We start from the raw sequence: 15,736 nt of genomic DNA on the forward strand, positions 1-15,736 counted from the left end.
GGATCATGAGATAACTAGGGCACAGGCCCCTAATTAAAGTACAAACTCTGATGCCCACCAACCAGGTAAAACTAATGCACCTTTATTGGTCTTCACTGCAATTAAAACAGGATTATTTCAGTATTTTTCAACAGTGCGCTTCAAAAGTAATTCATTGGTTGTGACGCACTTTTTATTATGCCTCTGTGAAATGCCTTAGGATATTTTTCTACATTAAAGGCATTATATAAATGCATGTTGTTGGTCTTTGGAACATCCTTAAAATGTTATAGGTAATATGCAAATCTAAGATTTTTTCTTCCGTATTTATATAGTTTCGCTCCCAACAGATGAGAGAATTCTTTCTGATTATCTATGTTGCAGACAGATCCAGATTTGAAACATGCCTATTGATCGGACTGAGTGATTTTTTCCAATGGTTGTTTTGGGGAAGTAAAACATAATGTACTTGACATCTTTAACATCTTTTAACATCTTCCAGTTCTGACAAAAGGACTTCGACCTGAAACGTTAATTCTGTTTCTTTCTCCACAGGTGCTGCCTCACTTGCTGAGCTTTTCCAGCGTTTTCTGTTTTTATATACTGTACTTGAACTAGTCTTGACTATTCCACAATATTCTTACAATTAAGAACTTGAGAAATATGGGGCTCAATTTTACAGGGTGATTGCGGGTGCGCTCCGAAAATCGGGGAAATCCCATTCGGATTTGGAGCCTGGCTCCAACCCGCCGACTTCCCGGTTCCCCATTGACGCGTCCGGGTGCATGTGCGCCTCCCGAATGCGGAAGTCCCACCGGCAATTAAAGCCGGTGGGATGATAAAGTACCTGAACAACTATGTAAAGTAAGTAGTTGAGGTACTTAATTTTCTCCAGATTTTGGCAGGGGTGCGATTTTGAAGCATCCTCAGTGTGTTTCCCGTGCTGTGGGAAATACTCGATATTGCAACAGACTTGTTTCAGCCAGCAGCCAGTGGGAGATTCAAAAGCTTATTTGACAGATGGGGAGAAAAGGTCACTTATTGCAGCAGGGTACTGTTATTTCCGACCAAGTTTTGGCTGCAAGATCTTTGTGTTTTCACTGACGATTCTCACTTTCCACTCAAAATTCTGCTGTTCAAACATATTTACCAACTTTGTGGACCCCCTCAAACTCACAGTCTGCATTCATCACTACATCAGAGGACGAGCATCATCACCAGCCTCGCCAGGCAAGGCATCCACCTCCGCCACATGGAGCTCCACAACACAATGCTACGCCACAGGCACCTGCACAAGAGCACGGAGGGCAACAACAGAGAGAGAGCGACATCGCAGGAGGCACGACCCTCGCCACAGGGTCTACAGACTGAGGCTCAGCTTCGTGGACCTCTCTGAGGAGCAGTGCGTACGGAGGCTCAGAGTCAGTCGCCAGGTAGTTGCAGACATCTGCAGCCTCCTTCATGCCGAGCTGCTCCCAGCTGGACCGAGCAGCATCTCCTTATCTGTCGCTGTCGAAGTCACCACCAGCCTCAACTTCTTCGCATCCGGATCATTCCAGGGTGCCGAGGACATCGCCGGGGTCTCTCAGACGTCTGCACACAAGTGCATAAGGCAGGTCATCGGCGGCTTGTTTCGCAGGGCCTCGCACTACATCAACTTCCCCATGGATGACCTCAGCCAGACGAAGAGGGCAGTGGGATTCCATTCTGTGGCTGGCTTCCCACGGGTGCAATCGATTGCATGCATATAGCAATTCGAGCACCTCCACACGAGCCAGGACTGTTCAATAGGAAGGGGTATCACTCCATCAACACTCAGCTCGTTTGTGACCACCGCAAAAGATTCCTTCACGTGTGCCCCAGATTCTCTGGCAGCTGCCACGATTCCTTCATTCTCTGCGAATCCAACATCCCGCCCCCTCTTCCACACACCTAACACCCTTAAGGGTTGGCTCCTTGGGAACAAGGGATATCCCCTGCACATGTGGCTCATGACACCTCTGAGGAACCCCATCACCGAGCAACAGCGTCAATAGAACGACAGCCACATTGCCACCAGATCTACAATTAAGTATGCTCTAGGGCTGCTCAAGATGCAATTTAGCTGCCTGCACAACATGGCACAACAGAGAGGGGTGCCGCTCGAGGAGGCTCCATCCACATCCGCCACCCATATTGAGGAGGAGGAGGCAGAGGAGCAACCCATGGGCAGAGCAGCGGATCACTTGGCTGCTCGTGAGGCCAGGGAGTCACTGATATGTGAACGCTTCTCCTAACATCAGAAATTGTGAAGAGTCCAATCCTCACACCACCGGATAGAGCAGCACCCAGATGAGCCCCCCCACCCCTCCCTGGACAAAACAGGTCTGCAACCACGCGTATACTCACTGCAGAGTGACCCAAGTGTCGCCGCTCATGGTGAACCTCATGAAAGGGCGCTATTATAGAAGCCAGTCAAGAATGGCCGAGACGTGGCAGTAGTGGTGACAATAATAATATTTAATATGAGTTTAACAAAAAGCTAATATAAATAAAAAACATGACCAACCGTCAAACACTCTTGTCCATCCCCTTCCTGCTTACAAAACCTTCGCCTTTCTCTTCTCAGGCCGTTGTCAGTGCCTGAAAGGACTCATTTGTGAGCCGCGCTTGAAGCTCAATGGAGGCTAGCCTTCTCTCCACCGCAGACATTCCTGCACTTACCCGTGACAGTATCTCAGAGATGCCCTCACGTCCCTGTCTCACTATCTCAGGGAGTTGTTCACATCCCTGTGACACTATCTCGGAGATGCCCTCCTGTACTTGTGCCACCATTCTACTCATGCAGGAGTTGGACTCCTTCCTCTGCGCTATTTTGGAAAGTGCATGTGGCACCTGTTCCAGCACTTCGCAAATGTGCTGCTGCCCCTCAGTCATTCTCCTTTTAAAGGTTGACCCCCAGGGTGTAGCATCTGTGTCCAGCTGAGCAGAGTCTGGAGGGGAGTGCTCCCACCGACGAGGACATTCTGCAGCTGCCCTTGCCACCAGTGTCCGCTCGTGCTCACGTGTGTGGTAACTCACCAGGTGCGAACCCAACTGAGGACTGGGACCCACCGAGGTGTAAGTATCTGCACTAGTGGATGGCTCACTCAGATGTGATGGCGCACCCTCAGAGGCCGGCAGGTCCTCTGAGGAATCACCCTCTGCCATCACAGCGGTCACTGAAGGCCCGGTAAGAGAACAGAAGGCAATATTAAGCATCATCACAGATGTGTCATGTTGTGATGAGCATACTGAGGTGCTGAAGATGGCAAGGCATGTTAACATTGATTCATATTGCGTGTGCTGAATGTTAAAGTTCTGACACAAGACGTTTGTCGGGTGCCAGTCTCAGCGTCCCCGACGGACAGGCACTCGAGGGTTCTGTTGAGCACCAGCGCCTCCTGCTCCGCGGCTGTGAGGACGACGATTTGTTGCGGCCCCCCCTCCGGTCCTCGCCCTCTCCCATGCATTCTGGGCTCTCTTCTCTTACAAGGGGAGAAAGTACAGATGTGTGAGTGAGTGATGTTGAAGTGGCCAACCGATGAATGCATTGGTTTGGTTGCTGCTGACCGTGAAAGAGATGCATCAGAGGGTGAGAGTATGAGACACAGCCATGACATTGTATGAGGATTGGGTCGAGTGGTAGTGGTGGGGTGAGTAATGGGGAGGTGAGGAAGTGCAGGTAAGTTGAGAATGAGCCTTAAGTGGGTGTGGGGAGTGATGTGATAGGGTAGTGTTGGCAGTGCAGAATGAGTTGGGGGTGGGGGCGGTGATGTGGAAGACAGAATGTAGGAGAATCAGTAAGTGTACTCACTTTGACTGACCTAGTTAGGTCACTGAAGTGCTTCCTGCACTGGACACAGGTGCGGGAGATGTTGCTGCTGCTGGTGACCTCCTCTGCCACCTCGAGCCAGGCCCTCTTGGTGGCACAGGCAGGCCCGTCCGCGCCGAGTAGAACACATCCCTCTTCCTCCTCACTCCATCCAATGGCACCTGGAGTGAGGCATCGCTGAATCTTGGAGCAAGGCATCGCTGAATCTTGGAGCAGTCTTTCCCCTGTGCTGCTCCATTGTGGTGTGTGGGTATTTGCTCCAGGAGCAGCCGTTGGAGGACTGCCCCTTTAAATAGAGCTCCTCCAGCTGACAGCCTCTGATGCGGGTGCGCAGTCCACCCGTTGCGCAGCTTTCAGACAGCAAACCCGGAAGCCACATTAAGTGGCTCCAATTGACTCGTGATCGCGTAGAAAACGGACATTCAATAAGAAGCGAGTTCTCCCAGTATTCTGGTAAACATTCTTTCCTCAACCACAACTACCACCAAAACACATGAACTGGTCGTCCGTTTAATTTTTGTTCGTGGGATCTTGCTATGCACAAAATGGCTGCCAAATTCACTTACATAACAAGTGCTTGCACTTCAAAAGTAATTAATTTTATGAAAAGCATTATGGGATGTCTGGGAGATGTGATAAGATGCTATATCAATGCAAGTTATTTCTTTTAGCCCAAGCAAAATGGTCTAGTTTATGTTAGTACCAGGTACTCCCCCCCACCCCCACCCCCCCAACTACAACTGCCTAAATACATTTTCCAAGGACTTAACTTTGGCTAAAGTAATAAACTTTTAACCCTTACAGCCAAAGATTCTCAACCTGGACTGATATGGGACAGGAAACCTAGCAAGAATCATGTACTTTAATACCAAAGCGATTACATTCCACCAGAGATAGTGAAAATTTTACAGCAAGAATGCTAGACATATACCCATATTTCTCTGCAAATCATTAGTGAAAAAAGTTTGATGAAGTTAAAGTAATCTTCTAAAAAAAAGTCAGGAGGAACATATCACTTGCGGCTTTTTACACCTCAAGATTAAAAATGTGGCCATTATTCTTCAGAGATTCTCATAACTTATGTTGGATGGTATAACCCACTCATCTTGTAAAGTTTAACAGCCAGCTAGAAGTACAGCCTACATTTCAGAATTAGTTCCATCGATTTACATCTGTTACGTTATGTTACAATTACAGATTTGTTTTGGAACTATCTTATCACCTGATGCTCAGTGACTTCCCGAAATGGACCTTGTCCCCTACAATCTGATCAGTGTACCAATTATGTAATCTGCACTTTCAGAGCTGCATATCCTAACAATTAACAATTACCCTACTTGTAGTAATCTGCTCCTGGATTTAACATTGTCTTTGTTATGCGACCAAAAATTCTTTGAATTAGCAATATTAAATACATAGATTGGAGGTTTTACAACCTAAGCAACTAGCATTTATATAGCAAACAGAAATACGAAACACAAAAATTCAATACTAAAAGTACAACATATTACATGAGTAACAAGTACTGCAGGAGTTTGCTCACCACTTACCAAATTTCCTAATAGAGATAGCACTGTCTCCTTGTTAAGGTAAATATAATGCCCCATGCTCCCCCTCCCCATAACTTTAGATAGAAGATACATTAAAGACAATATCAAATTTATTTTCCTCTCTAGAGGAAGTCTTTGCCCACTGGCACTTACAGTTCAGCCACAATCACGGTGGAACTTCTACTGAGTTCCAAACACTGTTTGCCTCTCTAAAAATATGGATGGTCATTCTCTATAAAAATTAGTTTATAAATCAATGTTATTCATTACGTAGAATTTGAAAAATGAAGAACGAACCTGCATTTATATAGAACCTTTCATGGCCTCAGGATGTCCCAAAGTGCCTCACAGCCAATAAACTACTTTTGAAGTGTACTCATTGTTATAATTATAGGGAAATGCAGCAATTTCCACATATAGGTCCCACAACCAGCCACAAGATAAATGATTGGATAATCTGTTTTAGGTGTTTTATTGAGGGATAAATGTTGGCCAGGACACCAGGAGAATTCCATGCTCTTCTTTGAATAGTGCTGCGGGATCTTTTATGCCCACCTGAGAGGGCAGATGAGTCCTCGGTTTAAAGTCTCATCCGAAAAGTGGCACCTCCAACAATGCAACTATCCCTCAGTACTGCATTGGAGTGTCAGCCTAGATGTGATCAAATCCTGAGTGGGGCTTGAACCCAGGACCCTCTGACTCAGCGGTGAGAGCACTACCACTGAGCCAAGGTGACAAAAGACAAGCTCAGTTTCAGTGCTGCTCAACTAATGATTCTGCCGATACTCATGGTCTTGGCACACGAAAGTACTCTAGGGTGCCCAATATGAATCAGTGCTTTCAGGAAAAAGAGAAAAAAATTGTGGGGGGATAAGAAGCAGTGAAATCTGAGGAGCATATACTGTGTAACATGGGAAAGTGCACAATTTAGTTTACATTGCATCACAACCCATCAAAGAGAAAATTTAATATACTAAAAAATTATGAACTACAGTAGATTAAATTATGACGGTTCAAAAATATTTCCCTCTAATTAAATTTGACCGAATCATGAGGAGGTCATCGTCTCGTAATTAAGAGTCCATGGCTTTTGTAATTTGTGCACAGTCAACAACATATCAAATAAGGACAAATTCAAAAGTTATGCAACAATTGCTGCTCTTGTTCACTGCCTTTTGATCATTTTTAATCTAATGGAATGGAAGTCAAGTCAAATTTTACATATAAACAATTAAGAGTCTTTGCAAAATTTCTAACGATCACATGGCAAGTTTCAAAGATTGTGGTGCAACGCCCCATCTTTCCCTTTTTGGAAAAAATGAACAAACTTATATTTACACATTGTCTCATATCCTGAGGATGTCTCAGCATGCTTCATAACCGATTAATGGGCTGGAACCTACTGCAGCAGAGCATCTCATGGCACGCCCAGTTAGTTAGACCTATTCCCGCACCATTCAGCTCAAACTTTTTTTGCCCTGTAAGTTTGAGCTGATAACGAAGTGGCGAGGGCAACAGGGACTTTAATGAACGGCAGGACCAACAGTGTATCTCCTTAACCAATGAGAATTAAGGATTGAGAAATAAACAGGGGAAGGACTGAGAAGGAGGGTGAATTAAATTCAATGTCAAATCAGGTACAGAAAGAGAATTAAAGAGAGGGAAAGAAAGATTGGATAAAGAGAGAAAAAAAGACAGAAAGTAAAAGAAAGAAAAAAAAAAATTTGACATTTTTAAAATCTCCAACAATTCACTACCTGAAGGAATGAGACTCCACATTTTTAATTTGTTCACTTTCTGGGCCAGAGAGGTTGGTTGGCAGTCATTAACAATTATCTTGTCGTTCAAAGGATACTTGCGCTATTAGTTACTAGACTTAACTTTTTGTGGTGAGTTTAATGGGCAATTAATGTTGAAGGGCAGGGGTTAAAACCCCTTGAACAGTGAATTCAAAACCTTTTTGGACTGTTGGACATTACATTTGAAGGAAAGGGTTAGCTTTGCCCCTTTGGAAATTACATTTGGACATTGTAAGTTTAAAACAGTGAAGGCCGCAATGTGCAGAAACTTTGAGAAGCTTTGTTTTTTAACAACAAGCTTCTGTTTTCAACAACAACTGATAAGAACAACAGCAACAATGTGCAGAAGCTTTGAACAACTTTGGTTCTCAAAATAACTGCCTTTGAAAAACAATGCTGAGACAGTTAGAAATTATTTCACCTGGGTTCACACGGACAAAAGGGTACAGCAGGTTTCAGGCTGCACCTGGGTTCACATGATTTTGAGTGGTCCAGCCAACCATCCGTCATTAATGCAACGGTGGGCGAGTGACCAAACTGGGACTTCTCTTAACTTTCACTCACACCCCAATTGGCAAAAATCATATAAAGATAGGACATCGGGCAGCTCCTTTACTGCAGTTAGAGGAGCTTGACGAAGCTTCGCCTAAAGGAAGGACGTCCAACAACAAGAAGAAACTTCAAGAGCTACGAGAGAGTTGATCACTCTTCTGCCTTGATGCTGAAATCCTTGATTTTTAAGGTTGTATGTATTGCTTGATTTGCTTGATGCTTGTGTGAATTCTTGGGATCATTAAATAATCACTTTGATTAATGAACCTACCACGCAAGTGTGACTTTCTTTGACTGACTATTGTCCAGGTTCAAGAGTCACTGGAACATCTGTATCCCTGCGATGTGCAAAAGCAGCAACTTCATAAACACTTGGGGAGGTTAAGGGCGAAATGCTGCTAATGGCGGAGGGGCACAAATCGTCCAGCAACTTGTGGCTATTTGCAATTCACAGGGTATCTCTTTCTCACCACAAGTTGCTGGCCGACTTGCACATTAATAACGGCGTGCGTCGTTCACAAGCTGTTATTTTATCAGCAAATTCTGGCACAATTACTTTTGGAGTGCAGCAAGGAAAGCAACCAATTTGTGCACAGTAAGGTGCCATAAAAAGTAAATGAGATGAATAACCAGTTAATCTGTTGTTGGCATTATTGATTGAAGGATGAATGTTGGCCAGGACACCAGGAGGATTCACTGCTCTTCAAATAGTGGCATGCGATATTTCATATCCATCTGAACAGACAGATGGAGTCTTGGTTTAACGAAGATGGTGCCTCTGCCAATGCAGCACCCCTTGGTACTGCACTAAAGTACTAGATTATGTGCTTAAGTCTTGGAGGGGTGCTTGAACCCACAACTTTCTGACTCAAGTAAACTTTGCACAGAAAGTGGTTAATTTTTTTTGGAAAAAGATCTCATTTTAAAATACTTAGTTTAACAAACACTGCATTCAAAATGTGCATCTCGGTGAGCGACAGAACATTTTTGAGGGACAACTGTCCAGAGTACGTTCACAGTATGTTATTTTGTTTCTTTGTTCTTTGACAATTCACGTGTTTTCCTATCCTATAAATATCCTTCCATAATCGCCTCAACTGAGACAACAGGCTGGAGACCTTTGTTAGGATCTTTACTAATGCTACTCTATCGTCGCTGCTACGTGTGAAGCAACAGCAGTCCTACATAGTTTGTCTAGCTCTTCAATTTTCTCTCCTTGTGGAGAAGCACCTGACTTTCATTTCAGCACCACAGTTATATGGTTGAGATTGCAAACTCAATATGAGAGAGGGACTGTGTGGTGCAGTGGGAGTCACTTTGTCCTCTGGGACCTTGGTTTAAATCCAATCCAGACTAATGCTATGAAAGTTACTTTATCTGTGTTTAATGGCCCAAGGTGAAATAAGTTTGGGCAGTCTCAATCCAATACTACTGGGCATGAGACCACAGCGCAAAACTACCCTTATTTTGGCGCTAATTGCCAATCTCGCTCCAAGATGTGGAGTTTGAGATAGTTTTAGTGGGGTTTCTCAAGGAATAAACGTTAGCCAGGACACCAAGAGAACTCCCCTCCACTACTTTGAAGTATGCCAAAGGATCTTTTACATCCACTTGAGGGGCAAGAAAGGGCTTTGTTCAACATCTCATTCAAAAGACGGCACCTCCAATATTATAGTACTGCACTGAAGTGTCAGCCTGGATTATATGCTTGAACCCATGACCTTCTGACTCAGAAGCAAGAGCGCTACCACTGAACCAAGTCTGACCATTGCTCAAGTTTATAGTTCTCTGAATTAAGGGAATGAAAATGGGGACTATACCAGGGGAAATGGTAGAGGTGGAAGACGCAAGTGAATTAGAAGGAACAAGGACATCAAAGACAGAGGTGAGAGACAGCTGCTAGAAGCCAGCAGAGGTTGATCCCAGGTGAACGTGGGGAAGTGGAGAATAACCCAAGGTAACAATCGAGGAGTGCAATTTGATCTAGGAGGTTAGTGGAGGAGCAGAGAATGATGCAAGTGTATGCTGCAGCAGCAAAGTAACGTCTAGGAAACTAAGAGTAGATCCATCTCAGAAACCAGAAAAATTGAACATTGCTGAATAAACTACGGGGCCAGCGAAGGAGCAGGATTGATCCAAGAGTCAGCAAAGCAGAGGACATGACTATGACTATGACTAGTGCTTTACGATGACTTAATGAGTCAAATTCAATTTCTATTACATAGAATTCTGAGAATCTTATCAATGTTTTAGGAACTGCATTCTGTGATACTGTACATTTTTGTAGAATTTTAAGTCATTCACCCACTTATTTGAAATAGGTAACTACTAAAATGGGACACATAGGAATTTAACGCAAGTGCCCACAGAAATTTGAACTCCTCAGAAAGGTCACAGAGATGATTAGTGTGGGTAGCACAAAAGTTCACATGGGGGGCTCTTAGGAGGTTGGTGTTAATGTAGGTAGCTGAGATGGAATAGGAGAAAGCTTAACTTTGCTGGTTCATATCTAGCCCCTCAGTATTTCAGCATCGAACAGAGGTTTCGCAAAGCTTCCTCGCTGAAGCACAACTACCTGAAACACAACTTGTTAGAAAGATCTCAAGGTTTGCTGGGTTGATATATCCTGCTAGATGGCTTCTGCCAGAACAGTCAAGCTCTCCTCTGATACTGCTTGATTAATCTGGCTTCCTTTATAGCCTCCTGCTACTCCACTTCCTCCAACATATATGTCATGTAAAAGTGTAATTCCCATTGGGAAGCCCATTTTTCATCTTTCAGTTACTTGCTCCCTAAACAGTGAGGAGGATAGAGGCAGACTGGTGAAATGGGCAGACACATGGCAGATGAAATTTAATGCAGAGAAGTGTGAAGTGATGCATTTTGGAAGGAAGAATGAGGAGAGGCAATATAAACTAAATGGTACAATTTAAAGAGGGTGCAGGAACAGACAGATCTGTGGGTTCATATACACAAATCTTTGAAGTTGGCAGAAAAGTTGCTAAGTTTGTTAAGAAAGCATGCAGGATCCTGGGCTTTATAAATAGAGGCACAGAGTACAAAAGCAAAGAAGTTATGCTAAAACTTTAGTAATCACTGGTTAGGCCACAGCTGAAATACTGTATCCAATTCTGGGCACCACACTTCAGGAAGGATTTCGTTAGAGAGGGTGTGGAGGAGAATTACTAGAATTATACCAGAGATGAGGGACTGCAATTGGGTGGAGAGTCGAGAAAAGTTGAGGTTGTTCTCCTTAGAGCAGAGAAGGTTAAGGAAGATTTAAAACGATGTTCAAAATTATTAAGGGTTTTGATAGAGAAAATAAGGAGAAACTGTTTGCACTGGCAGTAGGGTTAGTAACCAGATTTAAGGTAATTGGCAAAAGAACCAGAGGGGAGATGAGGAGAATTTTTTTTTTTAAGTTATGATGAGCTAGAATGTACTGTCTGAAAGGGTGATGGAAGCAGATTCAATAGTAACTTTCAAAAGGGAATTGGATACACACTTGAAAAGGAAAAATATGTAGGGCAATGGAGAAAGAACATGAAAATTGGACTAATTGGATAACTCCTTCAAAGAGCCGGCATAGACATTATGGGTTGAATGGCCTCCTTCTGTGCTGTACAATTATGATTTTAAAAAAATTCTTTTTAAGTAGATGGCACCCCATCCACCACCCTAAACGTTCACTCCCTTCACCACCGGCGCACCATGGCTGCAATGTGTACCATCTACAGGATGCACTGCAGCAACTTACCAAGGCTTCTTCGACAGCACCTCCCAAACCCACAACCTCTACCACCTAGAAGGACAAGGGCAGCAGGCACATGGGAGCACCACCACCTGCACGTTCTCCTCCAAGTCACACACCATACCGACTTGGAAATATATCGCCATTCCTTCGTCGTCACTGGGTCAAAATCCTGGAACTCCCTACCTAACAGCACTGTGGGAGAACCTTCACCACACGGACTGCAGCAGTTCAAGAAGGCGGCTCACCACCACCTTCTCAAGGGCAATTAGGGACGGGCAACAAATGCTGGCCTTGCCAGCGATGCCCACATCCCATGAATGAAAAAAAAGAAGCCTCTCCATAGATAGGTGAGGGTTTCCTGATTAAAAATGTAAGAATTTTGCAGATTCTTGCAGTCAATCTCAAGAAATGGCCAGAAGTCTGCAAAAGCAATCTCACCTTCAGCAGCGTACCTCTAAACAACCACTTTGGTCTTGATGATCAGGTCCTGACAACTGCACCTGCTATACTGTGGTGTACAATCAGAAGGACACGAATGTAGAAGTCATGGAATTTAGGATGAATTATGTCATCACACCCACACTCCATGATATACATATCTCTGCCATTGATGGTGCTAGTGCTTCTTTGCCCACCCTAAAACCATAAAATGGTTACAGCGCAGGAGGCCATTCGGCCCATCGGCCCCATGCCAGCTCTTTGTAAGAGTAATCCAGTTAGTCCCATTCCCCTGCTCTTTCCCCCTAGCCCTGCAAATTTTTTTCCCTTCAAGTATTTATCCAATTCTTTTTTGAAAGCCACAATTGAATCTGCTTCCACCACCCTTTCAGGCAGCGCATTTCAGATCATAACTACTCACTGCGTAAAAAGGTATTTCCTCATGTTGCCTTTGGTTCTTTTGCCAGTCACCTTAAATCTGTGTCCTCTTGTTCTCAACCCTTCCACCAATGGGAACAGTTTCTCTTTATTTACTTTATCTAAACCCTTCATGATTTTGAACACCTCTATCAAATCTCCTCTCAACCTTCTCTGCTCTAAGGAGAACCCCAGCTTCTCCAGTCTATCCACATAACTGACTTCCCTCATCCCTGGAATCATTCTAGTAAATCTTTTCTGCACCCTCTCCAAGGCCATCACATCCTTCCTAAAGTGTGGTGCTCAGAATTGGACACAATACTCCAGCTGTGGCCGAACCAGTGTTTTATAAAGGTTCAACATAACTTCCTTGCTTTTGTACTCTGCGCTTCTATTTATAAAGCCCTGGATCCTGCATGGTTTTTTTTAAACTGCTTTCTCAACCTGTCCTACCACCTTCAATGATTTGTGCACATATACCCCCAGGTCTCTCTGTTCTTGTACCCCCTTTAGAATTGTACCCTTCAGTTTATATTGCCTCTATTCATTCTTCTTGCCAAAATGTATCACTTCGCACTTCTCTGCGTTAAATTTTATCTGCCGTGTGTCCGCCCATTCCACCAGCCTGTCTTTGTCCTCTTGAAGTCTATTACTAATCTCCTCACTGTTTACTACACTTCCAAGTTTTGTGTCATCTGCAAATTTTGAAATTGTGCCCTGTACATCCAAGTCTAAGTTATTAACATATATCAAAACAAGCAGTGGTCCTAGTACCGTCCTCTGGGGAACACCTTCCTCCAGTCCGAAAAACAACCGTTCACCACTACTCTCTGTTTCCTGTCACTTAGCCAATTTCATATCATTGTGCCATTGCCCCTTTTATTTTATTGGCTTCAATTTTGATGACAAGCCTATTATGTGGCACTTTATCAAACGCCTTTTGAAAGTCCAGATACACAACATCAACCCTCTCTGTTACCGCATCAAAAAGCTCAAGTTAGTTAAACACGATTTATCTTTAACAAATCCGTGCTGTCTTTCCTTTATTAATCCACACTTGTCTAAGTGACTATTAATTTTTTCCCGGATTATCGTTTCTAAAAGTTTCTCACCACTGAGGTTAAACTGACTGGCCTGTAGTTGCTGGGTTTATCCTTAAACCCTTACTTGAACAAGGGTGTAACATTTGCAATTGTCCATCCTCTGGCACCACCCCAGTATCTAAGGACGATTGGAAGATTATGGCCAGCACCTCCGCAATTTCCACCCTTACTTCTCTCAGCAATCTAGGATGCATCCCATCCGGACCGGGTGACTTGTCTACTTTAAGTACAGCCAGCCTTTCTAGTACCTCCTCGTAATCAATTTTTAGCCCATCTAGTATCTCAACTACTTCCCCTTTTACTGTGACTTTGCAGCATCTTCTTCCTTGGTAAAGACAGATGCAAAGTACTCATTTAGTACCTCGGCCATGCCCTCTGCCAACATGCGTAGATCTCCTTTTTGGTCCCTAATCGGCCCCACCCCTCCTCTTACTACCCGTTTGCTATTTATACACCTATTGAAGACTTTTGGATTCCTTTTATGTTAGCCATCAGTCTAATCTCATACTCTCTCTTTGCCCCTCTTATTTCCTTTTTCGCTTCTCCTCTGAACTTTCTATATTCTGCCTGGTTCTCACTTGTATTATCAATCCGACATCTGTCATACGCCCCTTTTTCTGCTTCATCTTACTCTCTATCTCTTTCGTCATCCAGAGAGCTCTGACTTTGGTTGCCCTACCTTTCCCCGTCGTGGGAATGTACCTAGACTGTACCCGAACCATCTCCTCTTTAAAGGCCGCCCATTATTCGATTACAGTTTTGCCTGCCAATCTTTGATTCCAATTTACCCAGGCCAGATCCGTTCTCAACCCACTGAAATTGGTCCTCCTCCAATTAAGTATTTTTACTCTAGATTGATCCTTGTCCTTTTCCATAACTAATCTAAACCTTATGATACTATGATCACTGTTCCCTAAATGTTCCCCCACTGACATCTGCTCCACTTGACCCACTTCACTCCCCAGAACGAGATCCAGCAATGCCTCCTTCTTCGTTGGGCTGGAAACATACTGATCAAGAAAGTTCTCCTGAGCACATTTCAGAAATTCCTCCCCCTCTTTGCCCTTTACTATATTAGGATAGTTGAAGTCCCCCATTATCACTACCCTAAGGCTTTTGCACCTCTCTAATTTCCCTGCAAATTTGCTCCTCTATATCCTTCCCATTAGTTGGTGGCCTATAGAATACACCCAGGAGTGTAATGGCACCTATACTGTTTCTTAACTCTAACCAAATAGATTCAGTCTTTGACCCCTCAAGGATGTCTTCTCTCTTCAGCACTGCAATATGCTCCTTAATCAATACTACTGTGCTAGAATATTCTGATGTAACACTTTTGGGTGGAAAATCAGCGGATCTAGGGCTCGCCCCAAATTCCTGCCCCACACAGGCGCAAGTGGCAACATCTGCCCTACCTAAGCCAAGAATCTCGGGGCTTCAGTTTCTCTCATCTACTTTCATAGCACATTCCTTTGATACTGGGAATCTACCGCATGGTTCTTCCCCAAAGTGCCCTCCAGAGTTTGAATATTTTCACTGGGTCTTGGTGACCAAACCTAACAGAATTCAAGGTGTCAGTCTGACCAGAACACAATACAATTTTAGAATAACCTCCTCAGATTTGTACTCTATTGATTTGACAATAGTTCAGCATTGTTTATTCCTGCTCTGCGCTATCATAAGAACATAAGAAATAGGAGCAGGGATAGGGCATATGCCCCTTCGAACTTGCTCCGCCATTCAATAAGATCATGACTGATCATCTACCTCAAATCCACTTTCCCGCCCTATCCCCATATCCCTTGATTCCCTTAGTGTTCAATTATCCATCGATCTCAGTCTTGAATATACTCAATGACTGAGCATCCACAGCCCTCTAAGATAGAGAATTCCAAAGATTCACAACCCTGAAGGAATACATTTTTCCTCATCTCGATTCTAAATGACCGATCCCTTATCTTGAGATAATGACCCCTAGTTCTAGACTCTCCAGCCTGTGGAAACAGCCTCTCAACATCTCCTCACAGGACAACCCTTTCATCCCAGGAATCAATCTAGTGAACCTTCGTTGCACCCCCTCTAAGGCAAGTATATCCTTCCTTAGGTAAGGAGACCAAAACTGTACATAGTACTCCAGGTGTGGTCTCACCAGACCGTATATAGTTGCAGCAAGACCTCCTTACTCTTATACTCCAACCTCCTTGCAATAAAGGCTAACATACTATTTGCCTTCCTAATTGCTTGCTGTACCTGCATGTTAACTTTCTGTGATTCACGTGCAAAAACGCCCA

General features: G+C 43.9%; 1 protein-coding gene across 6 annotated transcripts in view; it reads right to left on the bottom strand.

Annotated features, from left to right (window-relative positions):
- sytl2a (synaptotagmin-like 2a) overlaps positions 1 to 15,736 on the bottom strand; it is a 156,596-nt gene that overhangs the window by 93,489 nt on the left and 47,371 nt on the right. The gene's annotated exons all lie outside the window — the stretch shown is intronic.

Source organism: Heptranchias perlo, chromosome 6 (genome assembly GCF_035084215.1).
Source record: "Heptranchias perlo isolate sHepPer1 chromosome 6, sHepPer1.hap1, whole genome shotgun sequence".
Taxonomy (NCBI): domain Eukaryota; kingdom Metazoa; phylum Chordata; class Chondrichthyes; order Hexanchiformes; family Hexanchidae; genus Heptranchias; species Heptranchias perlo.